This window comes from Cupressus sempervirens, chromosome 7 (assembly GCF_028749045.1).
Source record: "Cupressus sempervirens isolate cs-2001-9-10 chromosome 7, ASM2874904v1, whole genome shotgun sequence".
NCBI classification, from domain to species: domain Eukaryota; kingdom Viridiplantae; phylum Streptophyta; class Pinopsida; order Cupressales; family Cupressaceae; genus Cupressus; species Cupressus sempervirens.
In genome coordinates, this window is record NC_143124.1 from 67,717,061 (window position 1) to 67,730,738 (window position 13,678).

Sequence of the window (13,678 nt, forward strand, 5' to 3'; positions counted from 1 at the left end):
AGATATTTAGTTTTAATAAACTAGGGAAATACATTAGCAATGAGTAAGAGTTTTCATAGTTATCTTCATTTTACACCATAGGTTTAGTGTTCAAGCATGTAGCAATTCATAGTTTTTATACTATTTTAATTTTTTTAAACTGTTGTTAATAGAACTAAAATTGAGTTGTTTATTCATAAATCTATATTCTACAACTCTTTAAAATGGTTTATATTTATTCAAAGGGTTCCCAAGCTACTATGCAATATCATATTTGTAAGCTGCAATAAAGGTTCATTTGTCATTCTGTAGAACCAGAGTATACGTTGTCATTCTACAATAAAGATTTATTTGTCAATATTTTTTGAGGTATATGTCAATAACAACCAATTGGTTAACTCAATATCATTCTTGAGTTGAAAACCACCTTCATAGTATAAACAATAATTTGGATGCATGTTTACCTTTTTCCTCTCTTATAGATCATGAATAATTTGGGTTTTTATTCTTTTTTGTTCCTTGGATGGGAATTTATTCTTTCTTTTTCTACCACAAATAATGAAGAGGATGAGTATTTTACTCTTTTTTCTTCCTTGCAAATAATGACTATGAATACTAGTTTACTCAACTTCGAAATCCTCTCTGAAACAAAACTACAGGAAGACAGTTTGGGAGAAAAGCCTAATTTGGTTGATACTTGTTGAATAAGGATTTTGGAGTAAGGGACTATAAAATATTGCTTGCTTAAAGGTGTGGTTTTAGAAATTGTGGTTTGAAATGTGTTTCTTTGGATTCCCTTAAAATGTCTAATAATTTATCATTATAGAAGCAAGAATCTCAGACAAAGAGTTCCAAAGTACTTGAATTATTTTCTCCTATTAGGGATCTTGAGACTTGAGGTTTGAGGTCACTAGCATGAGCTTACCCTTAAAGGCTTTCATATTTAGTAAAAATTTGATGGGGATTCCTAGCTCAAACCTTGAAATACCAAGAACCTTTGCTGCTTAGCTTTAAGAGGGTATGGGAACATGGATTTTTTGATAAAATTTTAAAGTTTTCCTTTTTGCCATGTTGAAAGTTGGCTTTTGCAGGGGACTTTAGGACATCTCTAAGATAGCACGGGGATGTTGGGGATGGACTTGCATCTCCTTGGGATTTCCCAATGAGGAGGATTCCTAGGAGACATCCCCTAGGGGCAGGAAGGAGGATGTCTTGTCCCTATCCCTAGAACATCCCCTTTCACTAGACAGAGTATAAAACATTGGAAGGATCAACCTTAAGAAAAATTTCAAAATAGTTCATGGGATAATTAAAGAAAAGTGTATCAGAAGATTCCTAACAATATGGCAACATCGTAAAGTGGTTAAAGATTGCTTTCAATATTTAGGTCCAATTTGTCTCTTCGCCAATGATTTAGATTAAATCATTCTACAACTTTGCACCAGAGTCCAAACAACTTGCCTATAGTTATGAGTATATGCATACACCATATCTCCATTGCTCCAGTCAAGGATTAATGTCTTGATTCAGCTAGCATATTGAATGTGGCAGAATTATGAACATGATAGTCAACCAATCAAAACTATTAGCCCAGGGCTATTAGAAAAGGTCAAAATTAAAACACTCTAGCTATTGCCTCAATACATAATTAGGAATTAGAAATGAATGATACCAAACATCTTCCATGAAGTTTCAATAAAGCTACAACGTACTTATTACCTAGCTGATTTGATAGTAGTGTGTGCTAAATGCTTCAATAATGTTTCAAACTTCCTATTTGTACATGCAGCCAGAAGCATGACAGTCTTACATCTCGAGAGGATATATAAATAATAGTTTGAACTGATGACAATATTAACAAGACACTAGATAGTATATAAATGTACCAAATTCCTTCTTGTGAATTGTCCATCAAGATAAACTTCCAAATTTATGATACTCTTGTTATCCAACATACACATTTTGCTTATAATCAGAACAAATACTGTTACGAAAGTCCTAGAACAAGGGTCTAAAAAGCCAAAAAATTCACTTAATTAGAGGATATAGAAACTTACTGACTGTAAATAGTAGGCATGTTCTTGACAACTTGGCTTTTCAATTGGGGACCTAGGTCCCTACCTAAGTAGCTAGTATGATTAGGTTCCCATCACAAGATATTGGCTATATTGACTAGGCTATAGACTCTTGTTTAGTAGCAATATTTACCAGGTTACTTTGCAAGCACTCTAGCATTGTATAGGTTTTGGAGTTTAGATTCCATTCTTCTATTGTCTTGGTTCTATTTATGTATGTTTTATAGTTGTAGTCACACCATACATGTACACACATATCACAAACATGGTTGTTACCACAAAGATAAACACTCGTGTTGATGACAATATGTCATGGGGATCACTTGGATTCATACTGCATGACACATTTAGGCATAACACTCTTATCAATGAACCACATTCATGGGTTCCTTGAGATGGGTATTGTCCATGGGGGCTAACTTGTAGGCTCCATACCTATAAGCCAAAGGTGAAAATATATGGCCCCATCTAGTTGGGCTGAATTTCCTTCTTTAACTAGGTCACACATTTACACTCATTTGGATTTGCAAAGAATGAGATTACCTACCTTAAAGTTACGAGAGTGCTTTCTAATAAGCTCAAAGGCATAGAGTATGTTCATCCAACATTTTTAACTCATGCAAATAATTCAAACTATTAGTGTCATCAGCGATCACTCCTTTAAGGGAGACACATAATGATGGTATCTCTAGTTTAGGGGCATGAGAGCATTGGCTCTATATACTATGATATAAGGAGTAGATCATGTATTTATAGAGACACTAGTGCAATAAGCCCAAAAAACATAGGTTAATTGGGTATGCCAATCCCTCCCATTCTTAGTTACAAATGTTTGCAATATTTTTTCAATGGTCTTGTAAGAGGCTTCTACCTAACTATTGGATTGAAAATAATAAGGTATAGAGAAGTGATGTAGGACACAAAATATTTTTGTAACTATTTTACCTCATTTTAAAAATATGTCCCATTATTTGAGACAATAATGGAAGATAAACCAAAATGAAATTAGATATTATCTAGTACGAGTTGATAGATAATTTCAGTGATGGTAGACCTTAATGGGCCCCCTTCCACCCACTTACTAAAATACCATGAGGTCATGATGATAAAAACATGGCCTTTAAATAGTGGCAAAGATATTTTTCCAATTATATCTAAACCCCATGTCTAGAAGGGCCATAGAGAGTTTTGAGCGTACTGAGCTTGTCCAAGAGTGTAAATCAAATTTCTATGTTGTTGGCATTGTGAGTACTCTTGATAAATGAAGAGGAGTCTTTCTCCATCATTTTCTAATAGTATTGCACATGAATTACCTTTTGAACTAGGGCCTTACCACCTATATGTCCTCTAGTGGGGCCTGAATGAGCCTCTCAAAAAATGAGTGGTATGTCACCCTTGGTTAAGTATCATTGGAGGAGACCATTATAAGATATCTAATACAAGACATTTGACAAGACAAGATAGCAACCAAAGAGTTTTCTTATCCTAATATAAGCATTTTCATCAACTCTATTAGGGAATTTTTTTTCTCTTCAGATACCCATAGATGCCAACAAACCATTCTTCTGAGTCTACATGTACACAAATGGGATCACCAAGGCTTGGAAATTCTGATACTACATGAGATCTCCACACTTGTAGCACACATTGACAAAACATTATTGTGTTGTAATGGTAAAAATCAAGCAGAATATCTTCTCCTTCATGTTCAAAGTTTATGCTCATCTATATTTTAGTCTTGATTGACCCAGAACTAGTGAATCTTGGATAATCATTATTCGATTGTAGGAACATGTATTCATTTTCTTATATGTTTTAGCTTAACTTACTTAATGTTCTTAGGATTATTTTGTGTCAAATCTTATTGATACACAATCATTTGGATTGGAATGCTTAGGACTCTGACTGCAATTCTAAAGAGGAATTATTGGAGCTTACTTTCCTGCCTTGAAATCATTCCACCTTTAGCTCTCGACATCTTTAAACACAAAAGTTATACTATTTAAATGATTCTCTATATATTATAACGTGAAGTATTTTTGCATTTGACTATGAGCTTGTTTCATAAATAGTCAGGGTTAACTCCATTAACTACCATAATGAATTGATAACAAAGAAGAGAATTTATCTTAATATCTTTAAAATGGATCATCAAAAATGATTCAACATTAATTCTCCAACATGATGTTATAGAATGATGCACTGGCAAAGCACAAGAATGCAAAACAATCTTCAGTAATGTTTTATGTTTCTGTCATTTCCTTTGACACTTGACAAATCATATATCTACAGTGCTTCTAACAACAATAGGCAATGAATGATGATAACAAAAATAAGAAACTTTTGATGATAATGGAAATTTAAGTGCATCCATCAAGGACATGCTCGTTTAACCATCTTAGTAAAAATTTAAGTGCATCCATGGGTATTAATTTTTTTGTTAGAACTATTTAAGAAAAAATATCATTTAAGAATATTATGGGGGTTGACACATCCTATGGTTTTATATGATAGGTTGCAGATCATCATAGTTTTGACACCAAAACTTTATATCAAAGTATTTGCAACTTGGTAGATGAAAAGGCTCTGGATGTAAAGACACTTAACTAGTGAGTATTGATCGGGTAAAAGCACAGAGCCGTGTCACCGTTTATGATACCAAAACTTGTTTTGGTCAAATCTCATTTCTCTATCAAAACTCTTTTTTTTTCAAAAACTAAAAATACCCTTTTATAGATCTCAGATTTAATATTATCATTATATAAAATTTTTAGTGTTTTGATTAGTTATAATATATGTTATAATCTCAAAATATTATAAGTCGATATTTCAAAATTTTAGAAGATGCTCCCTCAAAAAAGGAAAAAAAATAGTAAATCATATCAAAAAAAAATTTAAAAACTATATTTATCTCTAAAGGAGCGAATCCTCTTCATGAATATGTAATTTTTTTTCAAGAAGGTATAGATTTGATAGGGAAGTTTTGACGGGAGGAAAAAACTGTTGGATTTTGATAAGGTCAAATTTGAGTACTTATAACAAAGAAAATATACATCAAAAATAATTATTTCTTTTTTTGTGCACTAGCTATACATGTCATCTATAGGATATTTTCAAATTAGTACAAAAAAAGATGATTTTCATATACTTGTTTGACGGGAACTACACCCTATACTTTTTATAGTTAAAAAAGGGACTTCAAAATAAAATAAAATGAATAAATTCTTACTCAAAAAAATTATAAAAATTATAGGCATAAAATTCATCCAATTCTACACATTTCATCAGTTTACATCATCTTCATATTTTAAACACAAATACCATTTTTTTTGTCATTAATGTTGAATTGTGACACAGGTTTGTGCTTTTACCCGACCATACCTTCTTAATTATATGTTTTAGTGCACTACATTTTTTTGGTATGATTTCTTTATTTTTAGATCTTGATAGAGTTTCATGGGTTCAGAAGGGAGCATTTATAAATATCAATGGGTGGTACAAGTGAGTGTTGAATTTTTTCAAAGGAATCACAAGGAGGAATTACTAGATGTTCTAGAGATTGATGTAGATCTTGTATATAAAGACTTATTTTATCTAGTTTTCATAAAAAAGTAAAAGCAACAAGGATACTCAGAGTTATTTTGTGAGTACTGCCTAAATATTTAAGAGCTTATAGTGTCTTGAATGTTTGCTTCGTTGGACCTTTTTTGAATGTTATTTAATGATTTCTTGTAGTCCATAACATTTAACTAGACCTTGGTGAATCAGTGGTAGCTCAAAAAGCACCACTTAGCCTTCTTTAAAAAAATTATGCCTAACAAGGAATGAAATTCATCAAGAACAAGAAAGAACTCTTTGAATGCATGGTCACCAACTTTAAGCCAATGCATTCTAGCTTTAACATGAGCACCTCTTGCGACAAAACTATCCATCACAACTCAGAGCTTGGAGCCCGAGTTGCAAAGCATATATTTGAAATTGATCTGGAAGACCATGTATCACACATGATATTGGCTAATATCTATGGTGCAGTAGGAAATGGGATGAAGTAGCAAAAGTGAGGAAATTGATGAGAGATAATGGGGTCAGAAAGGAAGCAGGATGCAGCTAGATTGAAGTGAAAAAGAAGGTTCATTTCTTCATTGTTGGTGACCTCTCAAACCAACAAATGGAGGAAATATATGCTAAGTTGGCAAAATTGATAGAAGAAATGAAGAAGGTAGGGTACATGCCTGATACAAACTATGTGCTTCATAAAGTTGAGATGGATGAAAAGGAACAATATCTTGCCTACCACAGTGAAAAGCTAGCAATTTCTTTTGGGCTCATAAACACCCCGAATGGTACACCCCTTAAAATAATGAAAAACCTTCACATGTGCGATGATTTCCATACTGCTATCAAGTTTATGTGCAAGATTATTGAGTGAGAAATTGTATTGAGGAATAGTATTTGGTTTCATCACTTCAAGGATGGGATCTGTTCTTGTGATGATTATTGGTGATGCTAGTGGAGAAGCAACTACAGGCAGGCTCTTCATGTTTTGGTAGGTAATGAGCTATTTTAGTATGTGTTATGTGATCATACCATGAAGACATTAATTGTGAACATACATGCTAGCAGCCAATACTATGAACATTGTCGGAGTTCAAGGGCTAAAATGGGGCTGATAAAAAATTCTAATTTGATTGCAAGTCTATTGAAGACTGTCAATTTTCTAAACTGTGTGAGGCTCACTACCAATGAAAAATGTATATGAGTTATGGGAATTTGAACTAGTTCATATAGTGGGCATTAATTATTAGCCAGTCTATAAGTGTTGAGCTGTATTCCTTAAACACATTACGTTCATTTATTATTGGCTTTCTTTGAATTATAAGACATTTAGCTTTTTGTATGAGTTTAACTAAAAATAGGTTCAATAGATCTTAATATCCTCATCCAACTTCTATTCTCCAATTGCTAATAGATGTTTTCCACCTCTATTGTTCATTGTCCTCAAATGATAATAGAATCCTCTTTATATAGATGATATAGACTAGTGTGCATTGAATGAAACCATTACTGGAGGTAAATATGACAAGGAATTATGGACATAAAATTAAATTATATGAACATTGGTCGGCCTTAGAACTAGGTGTACTTCCATATATACTGTGTAGGTTTTTTAGTAATACATGGAATCGTTATTTATAATATGGTTCAAGCAATGAGTCTAAAAAATTCAAATGTGATTTTGTACATAACCCATCTCAAAACCTATAATAAAGTAGGTAATAGTACAAATCACTACAACATTTAATAGTTGTAGCAGTCTCAAAACAAGGTCGTATTAGGCCATCATCAACCCAATACTAGTCTAGTTAAGCTCCTTGAGATAGAAAACACATATGATAAATGTGGTGCTCAATATTATATAAAAGATGGATGAAATTTTGTTGGCTACTTAGTGGAGCTTTTATTTCAAAACTAAAATAAGAGATTTTCAATATTAGTTGTCACAAACTTATTTGAGGTTGAATATGCCTACTGGTAGAGACATAAAACTTTATACAATGATAAGTGTGGTGAGATGTGATGCCACAAACATGACACATATGACTACAAATCATCTAGGAATAGTGGCCAATACATAATAGGATCCTGATGGATTGTTCAAAATACTGATCCTAATGGTATCTATAGACCATTCAATTGAACTATGTATTTGTTGTAGTGTTCCTCCAAGAGGAGGATTCAGTTGAACTATTCGTCTAAGATTCAACATTTTGCATGCATGTCTACCAGGGTAGTTGCAACTGAAACAAATATATTCTCTCAATATATCTATTTTGTGCATATCTAGCAACCATGACTTTTGATGACCACATTGCATTTAGGCATCTTGTCAAACAATTGACATGTCTTATGTATGCTTCCATTTTGCAAGCATGTCTCTCAAGGAATATGCTACTACTTCATCTACATCATCTAACAAAATCCTTTATGCTTTGATGGATGCTTATAGCTTATCCCAAAGCTCTCATTCAATAGTTATCAGATGATCAATCAAGAGGAAACAATTGAGAGCTTAGAGTGACACAATTTTCAGATGATCGTATGAAATGAAATGGGCGTGCAAGTAGAAAGAAACTAGAATGACATTGTGTAGAAATGAAGGCATCATAGGTTGTTATTTGTAGCATCTAGGCCTAGAACACTAGTTTTGTCCAGATCATTTGGGATGTAGCCCTCAAAATTGTGCTAGTTGCAATTGAGATGTTCAATTCATTAAATGCATTGTCGAAAGATGGAAGCCTTCTTGCCATGTTGATGTAGTATATTTTTTTTAATAGGTGAGACATGTGATTCTACAGTCACATATTCAGCCCAAGCATGTAATGAGGAAGACACACAAGCTCCTAGTGATAGAGGTACAACATCTTTCTCAACATCTTAATATGGCAGCTTGCTTTAGCTCTAACTGGTCTATTACATAGCTTCCACCTAGTCGGAGATAGATCTGCAAAAATTTGAGGTAAACTTTATAATCAGTTTAGATTGGAATAATATAAAATCCTCGACATTTATTTATATGGAACCTATTGGTAGAACATAACTATTCTCTAGATTACATTTTTTCCACATAGAATAGTTAAAATAAAACTTGATGGTGCAAAGAACAAATTTTAAAATAGTAAAGAGTTTTTCTTGCTAAACAGATGATTTTAGCTGGAAGATGGCCAATTTTAACTTTAATCTTATGCAATTTTAATGTGATCAGTATCCTTCTATAAGATGATTGTTGTTCTGATCACTAGCTTTGAGTGAATGTGTTGCACCATATAAAAAACTTTTGCTTGATGTTGCATATAAACTTCACCAATAAGTAAATGTTTTCAGCATTTTTCAAGACCTTGGCACTTGAGTTGCAGTATCCAGTCTAAGTGTTTCAAGTGCTTGTACCATAAAATTTTATCCATTCAATTACATGTCATGTGTTTCTACAGGGATTCTGACTAGTTTAAGCCTTCATCAAGAGAACATGTTCATTTCAAAGGATCAAATTCCTACAATTTCACATTTTAGGTATCAATTATGATTTCTTTCTACTCTCTTTTACATTGATTAATGATATAAATCATTTTTAGGATTGATATGGTTTACATTTTTGTTTTAGGAAGACTTTTGTGTCAACATTTCAGATGATATTTCATAATCTATCTTCTACATTAACTAAGATCACATGTCAATTAAGCCTCTATAGTTTTTTTTCATCTAGAGACAATTCTAACACTTTTTGAACATTATGTTATGGCAGAAAAAAATAGCAAGGACACTCTTGGCATCATCTGCAAGGAGCCATGGGGACAATTCAAAGCAATATGTTTCTCCAAGTAAAAATAAAGAAGCCGGTAAAAGAGATGAAGCTTCCTTCCAAGGGGCCAAAACACCTTCCACTCCACGTGAATCACACAATGTCTCAACATCAAGGTCTTCCACACACTAGTCAAATGAAACTGATCTCTCTGACCTTGTTGATATGGACTATGGTAAAGTGTATGATGGAATAGAGCAAATCTAGAGCATCACTATAACTTATAATATAGAGGGATGGTGATAGTAGTTAGTTGGAGGTTGGTTTCGACATTCCATCCATCCCTTTTTGGGTACATGATGATAATTTTGTTTGGTGGTTGTTGTCAAGCAACATAATAGTTCTATTCACATTATATATCAAGTAAATAAATGGCTTGACATTACTTAAACTTTTCATGCTATCCATTTCTTTATATAATCAAAAGGCTTGAAATGTGGCAAAATGTTCACCATTAAATGGAGACAATCCCTGTGGAAATTAACTGAACTTAGTTGAATTGTGCAATAATAAGTCATGTTATGTGTACCCCATATGTTCAAAACATGAAAATAAGTCTTTTTATCATATGTTTTATCTTTTGGTGGGCCTTGTCAGCAATGGACTGCCTTCATACAATGTACATGATTTGTCTCAATCATATAACTAATTACATATTCTTCATATTAGTTACTATCGGTATTTTTCAGGCATTCTATAAAATAGTTCACATGCCTTGCATATGATATGACATGTTGCATGCATCCTACACTCTCTCTCATCCGACTGATGATGGATTACGCAAAGTGATCTAAAATCATGATGCTAAAAAACACACAATCAAATCCAAAATGAACTTGCACTACAAATGGATTGTGGAAATCTAATATTGGTAATTTTGCATGCATGTCTACTAGGACAATCACAACTTAAACATATATTTGTCTTGGTAGACATGCATGCAAAATTAACAATATCAGATTTCCACAATGCATTTGTAGTGCAAGTTCATTTTTCATTTGATTGTGTGTATTTTAGAATCATGGTTTTAGATCACTCTGCATAGTCCATCATCAACTGGATGAGAGAGTGTAGGATGCATGCAAAATGTCATATCATACGCAAGGCATGTGAGTTGTTTTATAGAATGCCTAAAAAAAAATTTACACCTAGCTGTTGGTCAAAATTTCCACCTTCATTTGTCAAAATTTCCACCAACGCCTAGATTTTTTTCCACCTTTGTTGGTGGAAATTTCTACCTTCATTGGTCGAAACTTTCTACCTTCATTAGTCAAAATTTCCACCAATGCCTAGGTTTTTTCTACCTTTTTTGGTGGAAATTTCTACCTTCATTGATCAAAACTTTCTACTTTCATTGGTCAAAATTTCCACCAATGCCTATTTTTTTCCTACCTTTGTTGGTTGAAGTTTCTACCTTCATTACTCGAACTTTCCACCTTCATTGGTCGAAATTTCCACCAACACCTGAATTTTTTCCTACCTTTGTTGGTCGAAATTTCTAACTTCATTGGTCAAAAATTTCTACCTTCATTAGTCAAAATTTCCACCAAGGCCTAAATTTTGTACTACCTTTGTTGGTTAAAATTTCTACTTTCATTGGTCGAAACTTTCCACCTTCATTGGTCAAAATTTTGACCAATTCTTGATTGAACTTGGACAATGGCTCTGGAAGGTTTTCAACCAATGGATTAGTCAAAATTTTGACCAACCAGTATGTTGGTCAAAATTTCGATGAGAAAAATTTTGACCAATGGGTTAGTCAAAGTTGGTCAAAAATTAGGTCAAAAATTTGACCAATAAAGGTCAAATAATGAACCCAAATGTACTAGTGTTATCCTTTATGTGAACATGAGTGATGTAAATGGATTAATTAGGTATTTAATGCATTATTAATTTGGCTATGATATTATATGTAATTGCACTTGATCATGTATTCTAATGTGCAGGAATTATATCCCTAGTAGTGGCACATGGAGTTAGTGATTCAGGTATTCATATTTTACCAATGTCATTCCTGTATGGTCGGCATATCCTTATTTTAATTATTTAAGTTGAAACCTTTTGATGATTATTAAATTTGAACTCATCTACATTATGTGATTAAACTAGTGAGCATGTCTATGCATTTAAAAGTTCTCATTATCGTGAAAGTTATTTAGTGATTTTTGTGATTTTGGATTTTTGGGCTTTAAATCTTCTCAAATTTAATTTCTAACAACTTTTCCTTAGGTGAATTCCCATTACGAGGAATAACTTATTTTTGTTTTGGTTGATTCAGAGTCTAGCTAGTCTAATTGGCTATTTACCCTAATCGACTATTCAATTGAAAAGTGAATAAGTATTGAAAAAGGGATTTTATTATTCATGTCTCACTTTTTGAAAATAAAAAATTGAGAGCTTTTCTGAAATCCTCTTCTTGAAGGATTTGATTTCTGTTCGTTTTAAGAGCTATGAGTGTGGTTTTTTCATGAGATTAGTCTTGTTGGATCTAGTTCGGGGAAACCTTGCTTTTCCATCACTTTCAATAGTATCGAGAGGTTATTGATTTTATCAAGCTGATTTTGGTTTCTGCCCCTTTTGCTGTTAGGTAGAGATTTTCTATTTTATTGTTTTTTCTTTGTTTCAACTTTTGTTTCTTGTAGCAGTTTGTTAGGAGGTTGAAAACTAGTGTTCCCCTTCGTTTATGTTTGCTGGTTCTACTCGATTGGTCGGGTTTGGGATGGGGGTTTGGGGTTTTTGACCATTATGCTGGCTATTTTTGCATACTGTGTCTAAACCCAAATATTATTGGATTTTTGGGGTTTTTGTACCCAAAGGCAAAATGGATTTTAATTTTGGGGTTTTTACCTCATTTTGTGTGTCACCCTATTCTCTGAGGTTTTCTTGGCATGAGTTGGGTAGTGAACCTGGATTATCCGTTTGGATGTCAGTCAGACCTTAATTATGCTTTTGTGTTGCATTGGGATGCATGTTGCATCTGTCACCCAATTCTATTTTTGGTTGAGGGACTTTCGGCTTTGTATTCTCATCCAGTCCTTGTGTTATGATATTCATGGTGGTGGTGCACCACACACAAGTACTTGCACATAAATTTGTCAGGTGACTTGCGAGGCCCAATCTTCTATGGCACTTTTGAAAGTTATGATCATTGGGGTTGGGTTGGGAATTTTCATGCCTATGGGAACTCATTGTTGGATGAGCATATGTAGGGTAGGGTAGCATATGGAGGGGGCTTCTATCTCATAGCTTGGTGATTGTGGTGCCATGGGTTGGCAGAGGGAGCTTTATATAAGTGATAACTAAATAAAACACTAGGTGGTAATAAAATTTAAGATAATGAAAAATGTTCTATTCTTGAGCCTTCCATTGAGGGATTTGAATCCACATGATTTGAGCTTGGGCTTGCCAATACCAAGTGACTCTCCATGATGCCAGCCCTTAGTTAGTAGCCCATTGAGTGTCTAACTAGGACCTGTAGTTTATGCATTATTTATGTCTTGGTTTTAGTCATCATACTACCTGGTGTGTGTGTCAGCCATGGATGTTTTCTTGTGTATATTTATGGTTAGATCATTATCTCCATTAGCACGACAGGAGTGGGTCTATGAGTTTCATGTGGTTGGGAGTTGTAGCTACCTATACCACTACTAGGGATTGGTGTACAAAGACACTCTACTGTTCTAGCATGACCATTGCTGGATGTTTTCACTTGGTACTTTAGGTTCTAGAGTATGGTTTCTTGTGATTAATGATTTCATTGGGATGCTTGAATATCATGTTTAGATGATGTTAGTAATTTTCACATTTCCTTATTATGATGATTAGCATATGATAGATGATGTTATTCATATTTGTAGGATTATCTTATGCTTTACTCCTAGCATGTTAGATTTCCTTATTCTTATGTTGTAGCATGTTTTAGTAGTGATGTCCTTATATGATAGTACCAACAATCCAATCGGTAGCTTGGGATGTTACACATGGGGGATGGCTAGGGCCCACGATAGTCTTATGATGCTATTATGGTCGGAAGGAACCATGTACTTAGTTTGGTTGTACTATTCATTTCAATGTTATTTCTATTATTGCAATGTTTCTTTAGTACACTACGATGTTTTCTTTCATACTTTCCTTTCGCTACTTGTTTAGATGGTTAGATGTAGTTTATGTCTTTTAGTAGTGTGTTCGAGTGTTAATGCCTTGAATTGTGGAACCAATACTCCCCGGTGTGGAGGTTCTAAACCTTGTTCATCTCTTTAGTTGTCCT

The 13,678-nt window shown here is 33.6% G+C and overlaps 1 pseudogene; it reads right to left on the bottom strand.

Annotated features, from left to right (window-relative positions):
* LOC149545518 (2-succinylbenzoate--CoA ligase, chloroplastic/peroxisomal-like) overlaps positions 1-4,032 on the bottom strand; it is a 29,971-nt pseudogene extending 25,939 nt beyond the window's left edge.
* Positions 4,033-13,678: the final 9,646 nt, after the last annotated feature.